We start from the raw sequence: 9845 nt of genomic DNA, 5'->3' as shown, positions 1-9845 counted from the left end.
GCTAATATAGTAAAAGTGATATAACCACAGGGGCCAAAATCGTAATTTACTCTTTTGTATATTATTAAAGATTATAGATATATAATACTACAGGAAAGCTTATATAATATTAAAGTTATTTTAAATGAGTGGGTTATGTTTATGCGTTGAAGTGGTTCGGTTTTAACCAACCCTAAACAATCGTTTTATTATCTTGGTCAACTACAACCGAACACATGTTGATAGCGTTTTTGTTACACCACCACTTTATTTTTATTTTTTATGTTTTATGTGGATTGCTAACGTTACCGTATTTGGGTTTACTCTTTCGATTACTGTACCAAGTTTTGACTTCGTACGAACCGCACGGCACCAACGAAATTCCTGCCGGGCGTACCCGCCGCCTAACGTGGGCATGTTAGCTTAACATGTTAAAGTAGTTGAGTTAGATCAACCAACCAACATGTTACTATGTTAGTATTAATTTATGAATTTCAAAATAACTATGTTAAATATTAGTTACAAATAATTTATCACATTGAGGGATACACATAAGTTATGATCTGTTTGAGAGTTTTGGTCTACTTCATTTTGAGAGTTGACCATAAGAAGTCAAAAGGTTAATGGTGAAATGACAGGAGGTGCTAGTGGAATTGGATTAGAGAGTATTTGGCATTTAGAGGAGCTCATGTTATAATAGCAGCAAGAAACACGGAGGCTGCAAATGAAGCAAAATAAAACATCATTAAAAACAATCAAAATGCTAAGGTTGACATTCTTCAGCTTGATCTCTCATGTCTAAGGGGATACGGTGTGGTTGCGAGATGGGGGCGGCAAACCCTTTTGCCGCGCGGCAAACACCGCCGCCGACCAAGTTTGGTCGCGGCAAAACAAAGCTCTCGGTGACCCTATGCCGACTCGAGAAGAAGAAAGGGAAAAGGGGGGGGGGCCCACTCCAACGGTCATATGACCGTTTAAAAAAAAAAAAAATTTTTAAAAATTAATCTATATATATATATCACAAACCATTTAACCATATACTTTCCAAATACTCATACAAACCAATTCCTTCTAAAAGTTTACCTTACAAAATGGCGGATGAACTCCCCCCGTTATGGTTCCCACCCATGAGTAGCGACGATTCATCCGATAGTAGCATTCTTTTTTTTCAAAATCTCATCGAAGAAGCCGAACTTCAAGATACTGGCACATCTAACCGAAGGAGATATATTGAACGTCAACGTGAGGAGGGGCATGAGACACTCATGGCGGATTATTTTGTCGAAGACCCGAAGTACAACGAAGATATCTTTCGGCATAGGTTCCGTATGTCGAAACGTTTGTTTCTAAAAATTGTGTCCGATGTGGAAGAGAACGACCCGTGGTTTGTAGAGGCCCCCGATGCGCGAGGTAGGAAGGGCTTTACGCCCTTGCAAAAGGTGACATCGGCTATTAAACAGCTCGCAACTGGAAACACTCCAGACGAGAACGACGAGTACTTGCATATGGCCGAAAGAACTTCCCGCGAGTGCCTAGAATATTTTTGTGACACGGTTTGCAAAATATATGGTCCAGAGTTCTTACGTAGACCGACAAGCCACGACATGGCACTTTTATACCAAGCTCATGAGGAAAAACATCACCTTCCAGGTATGTTCGGTAGCCTTGATTGCACCCATTTTGTTTGGCGTTTTTGTCCGACAGAGTATCGAGGCCAATACATGCGAGGAGATCATAGATACCCGACTATTATGCTCGAAGCGGTTGCTTCTCAAGACTTATGGTTTTGGCATGCTTTTGCCGGTCCACCGGGTTCTCAAAACGATATCAATGTTCTACAACAATCTCCGTTATTTTTAACGGAACGAAATGGAACCGCGCCAAAATGTCCATTTTACGTTAACAACCATTTATACAAACGTGGTTATTTGCTCGTGGATGGAATCTACCCTTCGTGGTCCGTGTTTGTGAAGTCGATCCCTTACCCTCACGAAGTAAACGAAAAGAAATTCAAGAGGCAACATGAGGCGGCAAGGAAAGACGTCGAACGGGCTTTTGGTGTTTTGAAGGGGAAATGGGGTGTATTGAGTCGACCGATGCGAGCAAGATCGGTTAAAAAAATTAGGAATGTCGTGTACACGTGTATTATTTTACACAACATGATTTTGAAAGACGATGGAAAGGCGATAGCACCGGTGCACATTCGGGATCCTCCGGTCGAGCCGGCTCTAGACGATACGGTGTTGGGCGAGTTGTTGAATGAAGACACCCATTGGAGACTCAAACACGATCTCATAGATCATCTCGCAAGTCAAGATTTACCCCATCTTTTGGCCGATTCCGACGAAGACTAGTTTAAATTGTTTCATGCTAATGTAATTTTATTGTTTTTTAATTTAGTGTAACTTTGATGTTTTTAATTTAATTTATGAAACTTTATTGTTTTTAATTTATTTATATTAAATTAATTATTGCAAAAAAAAAATAATAATAAAAGTTTACCACTTCAGCAAGTGTTTAAACCAATGCCAACACTTTTCAGCAAAGTTTAAACACTTTTGCCAAATTGACATGGCGCGCTCTGATTGGTCAGTTTTTTGTTTTGCCACTTTAAAGTGTTTAACCACTCCTTATACCCTAATGTCAGTCAACGCTTTTGCAGATAGCTTTTTAGCTCTTAACATTCCCCTCAACATCTTGATGTGAGTCCTTAACTTTTTCTTTTTTATTTTACATTTACGCGCCTAATATATGTAGATGGTGTTTGGATTTACATTAAGCAGATAAACAGTTTTAAGAGTAAAGTATACGGATGGTCCCTATGGTTAACCAAAATTTTAGAATTAGTCCTCAGCTTTTTTAAAGTACATGGATGGTCTCTGTAGTTTGCACTTTGTAACACATTTAGTCCTCAACTTTTGCCAAAAGTACATGGATGGTCCCTGTGGTGCGCAATGCGCTACAAAATGCAAATCACTGGGACCATCTATGTACTTTTGGCAAAAGTTGGGGACTAAATACGTTACAAAGTGCAAACCAGAGGAACCATCCGTGTACTTTTAAAAAACTAGGGACTAAATCCAAAATTTTGGTTAACCACAAGGACCATCCATGTACTTTACTCCTGTTTCAATAAGCAATCGCAAACACCACTAAGGTGCTGTTTGTTTTTGCAGACGTAAATTGTCTGCAAGCTGATTTCATCTGTTTTTATGTCTGCAACTGAAGATGTGGTCTGAAGATCTACAAGCTGAAAATATAAGACTGTTTGTTTTTATAAGTTGATACCGGTCTGAAGCCCCACCACCGTCATCTTCAAGATTCAACCAAAAATACCATAATGATTGATTTTACCCCTCTCCCCACTGTAAACCACCGCCGTACATCCAGCTGGCCACCACTTACAAATCTTACGCCTTCAATCTTTACTGGTACCCAAATCTTCGTTTCATTATTATAATAATCTCACCACTTTGTTATAATAATACTAATAACAATTTGGGGTTTTATTCTATTGTGTTTTTTTTTCAATGTGGGTTACGCCTTCAAGGGTTTTTGCAGATTGCATTCAAGGTTTCAAGTGGGTTCATGTTTTGTATGAGTGTGTGAATTAGTGTGTGTTCAATGGATACCCATGGAAGACTGATTGCTGGTTCACACAACAGAAATGAGTTTATTCTAATCAATGGGTGGTGGTGGTTGAGGGGGTGAAAGGAGAGGGAGTGGTGGTGGGTGAAGGTGCGGTGGTGGTGGCAGACGGAGGCGACGGTCGGCGTCGTAGCTTCCTCTGAAAAAGGCCTTCATGGTTTTGTGTGGAATTGAGAAGAAGAGGAGTATGCTGGAGATGTTGGTAGCATGATGTTTGAAGGAGTTGTGTGAAGATGTTTGAAGCAAGGGTTTATAGCTTTTGTTTTAAGATGAAATAAGCCATTTTCAGATCTGTTTAAAAAAAAAAAAAAAAAACAGTCTTCAAGGGAAACGTCTGTGCGCCTGCAGACAATAGTTCCCTTGAAGATGTTTGAAGAAAAAACAAACACCCCTAAGTAAACAATGTCAATAAATCCTTGTCTAATTAGAAAAAAAAAACATGTGTTCTTAGAAACAATGCAGGTATTATGTTTTACCCCTACCAACTTTCACAAGATGGAATCGAGATGCAGTTGTCGACAAATCATTTAGGTACATCACCCTCTCAGTTTTTATATACTTTAATGTTACATAAAAGAGCTAAAGTTGGTGAAATTATTAACACTTTATTGCCCCGTGATCACAATGGAATGACCATTTTCAGGCCACTTTTTCTTGACAAAGCTACTCCTTGACAAGATGAAATCTACTACTTTAGCTACCGGTATCGAGGGTAGAATCGTCAATTTGTCTTCTGTAGTCCATCTTCGCATTTATAAAGAAGGGATCAAATTTGACACCCTTAATGATAAAAACAGGCAACATTTTAAAATTTGTTCTTTGCCATCTTTAGACATATTAACAAGCTTTTAACCTTCAAGGGTTGGTGCAGTGGTAACCGTAAGCACATGATTCCCACTAGCAGTGGGTCTCAGGTTTGAATCCAGCTTACACAACGTAAGATGGTCCCACTAATGTTGGTGTGTCATGAGTTTTCCCTAACGGTTATCATGGTCACCAGAAAGAAATATATATTTACACACTTATAAGTACCAACATTTATATTTACAATCATAACTCGGAAACTCTTGTTAAATTTATACTTCTATGTGCTTATAAATTTGAAAAATTGTACGTGTATATAAAGATGAACAACTAGACAAAAATGTTGATTGAACCAGTTATTCAGATAAACTGGCATACGGGCAGTCGAAAATGGCAAATTTATTGCACGCAAATGAGCTTTCCCGGTTCTTAAAGGTGGTTTTCCATTTCTTTATTTTTATTTGTTTATTCTTTTATGGAGGTTTTATATCTTCTTAATTACTTGACTGGAAATGCAGGAAGAGGGTCCAAATGTTACAGTGAACTCTATACACCCAGGGCTAATAATGACAAATCTTATGAGACATTCTATAAAACTCATAAGTGTGTATGTGTGTGCCCGTGTGTGAATGTGATCATATATAAATGTGAAATCTACTTGTAGAAAATTCATAATATTTTTTTACGTATGGTTTCTCGCAGGAATTATGAACTTGCTCACTTATTATGTTCTATGGAAAAATGTCCCACACGTACCCTCTTTAAGATTATCACAAAGAAACTTCATAAAAATGCCATTTTATCAACTTCAAATGATTGAATATTTTAATGTAATGTGTTTCATATTGACAAACAGTTTCACATGTTAATTTGGAGTGTCTAATATTTTTATAGACGTGAATATGGGTTCATTACATTAAATAGAATTTACTCTCACCTGTTTATCATTTTATTGCATGACCATGAGAACCCACGAGGGAAAACTCACGGGCCCCACCAATACTCTGCTAACAATGCAGCTTAAGTGCACATTTTTTGTCATTATATGTAAAAAAAACTAAAATTTTCCATTGTACGCAACATACTTTCAATTTTTTTAGCATTTTACAAAACTATAAAAAAAACAGAAAGGTTTTTTTTTTTTTTTTTTCTGAAAACAACTAACATTAGGGTGAATGTAAGTTACATTTCGGGGTAATTAACACGTTATTATTTTTCTGGAAACAATGAATAGAAAGGTGAAAGTAAGTTACTTTTCGAGGTAATTAACACGCGAATAATTGTTAAAAAAATAGGGGGCAGCAACAACATGCTACATCCAGATATGAAAGGGGTGAGTGGCAAGTATTATTTGGGTTGCAATGAATGGCCTGCAAGTGATTTTGCAAGAGATCCTAAGTTGGCTAAGAAGCTTTGGGACTATAGTAACCGCCTGCTTGATTCTGTTCTTCAACACACCTACTAATATACAATGTTTATGCATAAATTACATTCTGTTATTTCATAACTTGTATCTTGTATCCACATGGCAACTATTTGAATTTCGATTAAACTTTTGAACATTATCTCAACTATTAACAAAAAAAACATGGTTGTAAAAATCCCGACTAGCCTCCGATTAGTCCCTAGGTTCACCGAGTAATTTTTATCTAATCGGCCAATGGTCAAATTCAGTCGTAATTGGCCAAAAATCAGAGGCAATCTCGCGATTCCGGCCAGATTGTTGACCCAAACCAGTATATATTTAATGGCAGGATATTATTATTGTTTGTATTTCCTGTTTTGCTCAACTTTATCTGTTAAGTCTGTAATACGTCCCATATTTCAATTTTGGTGTTTTATATTTAATGGCGTTTTTGTAGGCTAAGATCATAAAATACACCAACTAAAACACAGGAAAAATATTTTTTATTAGTTGACGTTTTGTATTTAGTTGGCGTTTTATATTTAATGGTGTTTTATGGAGAAACGATGTTTACCTTTTTACTCTTAATGAAGCACGTTCCAAGCAATAAAATTGATGTTATTTACGAAAACGCCACCGCGCCAATCTTGTCCATATATTGTTTTGATCTGACGATCCATAAGCGTTCTCACTGTTCTCACACTTTTCACCGTTTTCCCTAAATCCTGACTCTGTATATCTATCTACTATAATAAAAGAAACCAATTTTATGACACTTGTCATTATTCTAGACCATCATTAATTGTAGATAATTATTATTTAATTTAAATTATTAAATATTAAAATTAATATAAATCTTATCAACTCTAAATCATTGGCGCCATAAACTTAAATCCAAATGGTAAAGTCTTATCTAAACTAAAAAGCATTGTTTCACTTCACTTAACAGTAGATAAACATGCATATTATTTATTGTTAATGTTATTATTGTTAAGTATGAGAAATTATATTAAATAACTTATTAATCAAACCAAAAATTTTAAATAGTATTAACCTAATTTAAAAAATAATAAAAAAAATCCATTTTGATTTAGAAAGTTTTTTTAATAATAGATAAACCCGTGTAATACACAGGGTTTTTAAAGATATAACATTTTTTTATTATTTGCTATATAAAGTTAAATTTATTCAACCCGTACAATACACAAAGTATTTTTTAAATATAACTTTTTTATTATTTAGTATATAAAGTTACATTTCTTCCACCCGTGAATACACATGGTTTTTTCTAATGATAACTTTATTATTGTTTGGTATATAAAATTACTTTTATTCAACCCGCACAATACGCGAGGTTCTTATAGGTATAATTTTTTTAGAGTTAATTACATAGTTAGTCCCTGTGGTTTGAACAAAGTAATATACTTAAGTACTAATAGTTTAAAATCACATTCTAAGGTATTAAATTTTAATTTTGTAATGTTTGGAAGTATTAACGTTAATTGTTTGTTAAACTATTAGTACCTAAGTATGTTATTTTGTGCAAATCACATGGACTAACTATGTTAATACCATAGAAGTTAATACCTTCAAAGGTTACAAAATGAAAAGTTAATACCCTAGAAGGTGATTTTAAACTATTAGTACCTAAGTATGTTATTTTGTGCAAACCACAAAGACCAACTATGTAATTAACTCTTTTTTATTATTTAATATATAAAATTATATTTACTCAACACATGTAATAAATAAGATTTTTAAAAATATATTATTTTTTATTTAGTATATAAAATTACATTTATTAAACCCGTGTAATACACGGGGTTCTAACCTAGTATATATATATAAACATCACAAAACCTGTGATTAAATTCCAAACTAGATAAGGATCATGGTTTAGGATATACGGGCCAAGTACTCTAGACTCGAGAGAAGTTTGGGCTGGTCTCCAATAAGATACGAAGCCCAAATAGAACTAAAACTTGAGATCCCACTCATGAGTCATGAGTAATGATTCAAACAAATTAGTGCATTACAAAGTGACAAAGGTGATATCCTTGCATAAAACTTCCTATCTATCTTTACAAATATATTTATATTATTTTTATATAAAAAACCACAATTGAAATTCATTACCAATTAAACGCATACAAAACCGGCTTCAGAGAACGATACTTCGAACTGATATACGAACTATGAACTATCGTGTTGGGTTAGATCCAAACCGTTTTTTTTTTTTTTTTTTTTTTTTTTTTTTTTTTTGTGAAGTGGTCGGGTTATAACCTTTGACGGGCCCAAACCGGTTTTGCTTACACCTCTAATCCCATACCATGACTCATCCATCAAATTGCTGATATCCATTGGGCTCAAAACAATCATATAATAACCCCAACTTATAGCCTAAAGAGTAAAGCCCTAAACAAATTATCCTCATAAGCCCACTCAAACAAAGCTTAGATGGACACTATATGTTGGATAATACATGCTTAAATGATCACTATTTAAGAAAATAAAGCTGATATGAAAATAAAGTGTGTATGCGAAATTCAGATACTCGACAAAAAGTTTGTGTGAATAAAAAATAAATATAAATTTAGTTGGTTTATAAATTATATAAAATTTTGATCACATTGATATTTCACAATCAATGGTGTAAAACTATTTGCCTTTAGAAGTGTGCGAATTCTGGCCTCACATGCATGTTGATGAATCAATAAGTAATCTTCTACTATTTGCCTATTTGTCTTGTGGGAATCGAACCTATCACCTATTAGTGCTAAAGTCTTAGCCCACCACAAGATGACACTAAGTTATAAAGCCATGGACTTAAATTTAGTATTTGTTCCCTCTTTATACACCCATGTAAAATACTTTTCATGTGTTTCTCATAATAAAAATAATAATAATTAAACGGAAATTATTTTCTTTTTTTATAAAAAAAAAAGACAAAAGATTGGATATTTATTTTGATACAAACCCATCTTAATGTGTTACATTCTAACGAATATAACATGGCTAAATGAACTTTCAATAAACGAAAATGGTTCTTTGTATTATTATTATTTTATAAGTTATTAATTTATGGACATTAAACTATAATTTTGTTTAAAAGAATATAAAAGGAAAGTGAGTTGAGAATAAATCACATGGAAACGACGTGCTGGCACACATGCCCCTCGACTTCTAGAGTTATTTTATCCTGCGTACCTTCCTACACAAGTATGTATGCAATCATTGAACTTGTCTTTGTGCTACTTGTATTTCCTCCATATTGTATAACAACTAGCAAAATTCCCCCACATTACACGCTGCAGGAATTCGGTGTCTCTCGATTCATTTTGTGTAAAAAGTACAACAACCGAAAAAGAAAACTCAAAAATAGTAAAGTCATGATATGACCAAAAAGATACATACACATACAAAAACACATTACATCTAGTAAGTTTCAACTTGCATTACACCGCTGGGAGAATGTATGTTACAAAATATAGGGTGGGTAAATTACTTTTTGAGTCCCTGTATTTTATGGGTTTTAACTAGTTGAGTAAAAAAGCAAAAAGTTTAACGACCTGAGTCCCATAAGCAATTTCTTTAACCATTTGAGTCCAAATTTCTAACACCATCCATCAAGTTTGTTAACTACAAGGGCAATTTAGTCATTTACACACAAAGTACAACTCTTATATGCACAAAGTATAAGGAACAAGTGTCTAATGCATAAATATTTTAATATTATATAAAATAAATCCTATATATAATGTTATCCACACCTGCACAAAATTTACTCAACCTGTCATCCCTCTCTCTCGCTCATCTAGACCCTTACGCCACCACCGTTCACACCACTGCACCACCACCATCCCCACCGCACCTCCACCACTATCACCACCTTCTGTCCGTCAACCACCATTGTCAACCACCGCCTGCATACGAGACCACCACCACTGTCAACGACCGCCTGCATACGAGACCACCATGTCTCCTCCCTCTCCACCTATCCAACAAAATT

At 34.8% G+C, this 9845-nt stretch overlaps 1 pseudogene; it reads left to right on the top strand.

Moving 5' to 3' along the window:
- The first annotated feature begins 610 nt into the window (after window positions 1-610).
- LOC110873644 lies at window positions 611-5962 on the top strand (annotated as a pseudogene).
- Window positions 5963-9845: the final 3883 nt, after the last annotated feature.

The sequence above is a fragment of the Helianthus annuus genome, chromosome 8, assembly GCF_002127325.2.
Source record: "Helianthus annuus cultivar XRQ/B chromosome 8, HanXRQr2.0-SUNRISE, whole genome shotgun sequence".
Classification (NCBI taxonomy): Eukaryota; Viridiplantae; Streptophyta; class Magnoliopsida; order Asterales; family Asteraceae; genus Helianthus; species Helianthus annuus.
The sequence above is the reverse complement of the archived record's forward strand: the minus strand, read 5'-3'. Positions and strand labels throughout refer to the sequence as shown.